Below are 3,759 nucleotides of genomic sequence, written 5' to 3' on the forward strand. Positions count from 1 at the left end.
AGTGTTTCAATGGTTATTGTGGAAGGTCAACAGGTCTTTAAACACACTGAAACCTCTTCTATTTCTTCCTCCAGTTTACAACAGAGGATATCTCAGCTCATAGAGCTGCAACTCTATATACTGAAGGTTGAGGGTTCAAGTCCCCACAGTGTGTTGTCTTTCTGCAGACCGTCAGAGGACTGTTTCATAAAGACGCTCAGAACTGATCAGTTATTCTTTATTTAATCTATTGTTAATCAAAATGAATCTTAGTCGACTAATTTACTCACTAAAACAGACTAATTGATGAAGTCCTGCATTTAAAATTTCATAAAATGACATTTGATGGTCCAAAAACTCCAGCATTAATAATAGATGTTTGTGTACGCAAAAGTTCTCAAAGAAAAACCCATATTTGAACTCTTCGGTAGTCCTCCTTAAACGTACGGTATATTAGCCGCATCCAAGGTGGCGCGTGCCATCGTGACGTCCAAATGTCGTAATATCCTGCCGGCTTGCCCGAGCAGAGGTCGCGCACAGCTCTTTTCTTTCAGCGGCGCACGACAAAGAGGAAACAGGAAGCCTGAACGAGCTCGAAGACAACGTGACGCCAGGACTCTGAGTGACTGCAGGTCTCTCTGGTTAACGTCCTGGGTTAAGATGAGCTCTTTATGGTGAATGAAAGGCTTGATCCACCAAGTAGCTCATCCAATCAGATCCAAGCATTGACGCCAACGCTGCTGCAGGTTCTGCCGTTGTTGTTGTTTACCTTCTTCTCCTTCTTCTAGTCCGTAGAAAGAGCAAAGACGGTAGTCTTTCCTCATTAGCGCCCCCTCTGTTCAGGAGAACTGCAGCTAGTGTCGCGACCACCACGCAGGAGTAGGAACAGTTACGGCGCTCCCATGACATCACACTGGCGCACGCCAGCTGGGCTGCGTCTAGTGAAAATGAGCCTTTATGTGTTAATGTGAGAAATATTCTTGGTTTTAAGTCTTGAATATCAACATCAAAATCAGCCTCAGAAATCCAGGGTCGAGTAAAATAATTCTGAAATATGGAGGTAACATGAAACATAAAACATCCCTTTTCATTGTTTTTGAAGAGAGGGTAGTCTGACAGGAGAGGCTCTCTTATTCTCTCTTAACTCCAGTATATTTATATAGTACAGTATATAGTTATTATATTTCAGCCTTCCCCTTGTCTTACAATGTGTGACCCTGCAGGAATCCCAGTCCCTACATACTATATAGGGAAAAGGTGTAGTTGAGTTACACTTACCTGTAAAAATGTTCATGATTACAAACAAAACAAGGTTATATGTTGACTAATATTAACATGTTGAAGTGATGAAGTAGTTTGACATTAGTCAGTGCTGAGTAAGTTAACGTTAACACTGACCGGCTTAAATATTTGACAAGTAATTGCAATACTTAAACAACTATTACATTTTAAACGGGAGTAACTTGTAACCTGTAACCTATCACACTGTGCATCACTACAGTGTGCTAGCATAGAAAAGTAGCTGAGTCACCCTCACAGTACCGTTAGCAGGCCGAAAGCCTGCGCTAACTGAGCTACGATGAACAGTTTTACATCAGACTGACACCTTCACAGCTGCTGACTAGTATTACGACGACTAACATGTTTAACATGACTAGTTTTGGCAGCCACAGCATGGCTAATTATTACTAATCCTAGCGTGGCTAGTGCTAGCAGTTGCTCACGCGGCTAGCGATCATGCTAACGGTTGCTAACGCTAATATTTAGTCACAACTTCATACTATTTCGCCATATTTTACCGTCAAATCACCACGAATCTGGTGATGAACAGAAGAGTTGTCACTACTGCGGGTGATTTAGAGGTGAGGAATCTGTTTCTCTGGTTCAACACGGTCTCGTCAGCGCTAAAGGACTACGATATACATGAGCTATGCTAGCACGGTTACTTAAAAAAGTGCAAGAAATTTGGCGTTTGATGCTCTTATGGATATGGGATTTTCCCAAAAATAATAAATAGTTATAATGATTACATTCATGGCTTGTATTAACCCTTGTGTTGTCTTCCCGTCCACCAGGCACGTTTTTTTTGTTTTTTTTGTTACTTATTCAATAAATATTCAATATATAATACATACAATTGTTTGTTGATTTTATTCTGGCCTTAATTGTTTTTTGGCGTTTTTATTGTTGTGTTTTTCCACTTTTTTAACCTTTTTTCTGACATTTTTGTCATTTTTTTTTTACGTTTTTTATCATTGTTTTCAATAATTCAGTAATAGTTTTACTTGTGAAGAGCGTTGCATGGAACCAGACACATTTTTTGGATAATTTGGTTAAATAAAAAAAACCCAAAAAACCCAAAAAAACCCCAAAAAAGTAGAAACTTTTTGAAAATTGGTGAAATTTGACACACACATGCACGCGCACAGATGTGGCAGCTCTGACCGCGCCCACGTCATGCGGACGTGTTAGAGGACTGTGGCAGTGTTTTGTGGAGACTTAAGATTTTTTGGTTCGGACGGTTTCCCGCTCTCGGCTTTCCGGTTGTCACGGTAAGGGTTCAGCTCATCTTTTAATCGTAATCAAAAACACGTATGTGGGAAAGCATCATTTAAAGGGTCAGATTTCATGTGAGAAAGTACGTGAAAGTCGTGTACGGTGTGTGTAACGTCAGTCCCGATGTGTTGCTGTCGCTGCCGAAGCTCACCGGAAAAACTACTACTTTTAAGACTTATCACTCATTGGAAAACAAACATCTCGCAATTCATTTGAAGGAAAACACCGCCTAAGTCATTGCTGACCACACTGTTATTCGGCTTGTGTTAAGTCAACCAGGCTTCCTTATTTACGTTTTATAACCACTTTGAATGCTGCTTTGATTGCTACTGTCAAACATTCCGCGGAGACATTCCGGAGGGCTGCAGCAAAGCGCGTCATTTGTGGAGTTGACTTACAGAGTTGAAAACAATCTTTTTACAGAAATATAGAGCTTTTTGATTATTCATTACTATGCCGAATATACCAGAACACTCTGTGTAGCTCGACAGTCTTGATAGTTGTCTTGTACTTTGGGTATACTTTCGCTGAAGTGCAGAGCCATTAAATGCTGTGAGTTTTAACGGGAGTCTGGTGGGGTTCAGACAGGCGGGTGGAACGAGACTGGGCACAGTGGCAGAGAAACCAACAATGTTTAACACTGACAAGCGTCAATATTAAGCCAAATATAGATCGGCTTCTTCAACATTTGACTGTTATTTTGTTTAACTGAGAGCAGATGAGTTCAGTCAGCTGTTTGTGTCTGGTATTGTTCTTAAATCAATGAGTACACATGGACTTTGAGACAAAGATAATACCTTTTAGTAACAAGTTAGTACGTTTACTGCATTTGTATTTTAATCTAAATTACTGGAATTTTTCGACACATTTTACTGTCTGAAAAATGCAGTTTTAATTAAGTTATATATATTTTAATTTGTATTATTATTATTATTATTTCTTTATTTTTTTATTATTATTATTATTATTATTATTTCTTTATTTTTTTATTATTATTATTATTATTATTATTTTATTTATTTTTTATGAAAAAGTTGCTGACTTTATCACTTGAGTTATCTCTGCCCAGGCTGGCATGAAGGAATTTCTCCACCCAGTCCCTCATCACACACACACACACACACACACACACAGAGACACACATAGACACACACACACACACACACACACACACACACACAGAGACACACATAGACACACACACACACACACACAATTCCTTCA

General features: G+C 39.2%; 1 protein-coding gene across 3 annotated transcripts in view; it reads left to right on the top strand.

Annotated features, from left to right (window-relative positions):
- The first annotated feature begins 2,420 nt into the window (after window positions 1-2,420).
- Window positions 2,421-3,759, top strand: part of LOC144533152 (inverted formin-2-like) — a 44,159-nt gene continuing 42,820 nt past the window's right edge. Inside the window, exon 1 of one of the 3 annotated variants that reach the window (XM_078274343.1) lies at window positions 2,421-2,531. The gene's annotated coding sequence lies outside the window, so the exon portion shown is untranslated. The remainder of the gene's footprint in view (window positions 2,532-3,759) is intronic. The other 2 variants (XM_078274339.1, XM_078274340.1) reach the window with 2 other exon arrangements.

This window comes from Sander vitreus, chromosome 18 (genome assembly GCF_031162955.1).
Source record: "Sander vitreus isolate 19-12246 chromosome 18, sanVit1, whole genome shotgun sequence".
Taxonomy (NCBI): domain Eukaryota; kingdom Metazoa; phylum Chordata; class Actinopteri; order Perciformes; family Percidae; genus Sander; species Sander vitreus.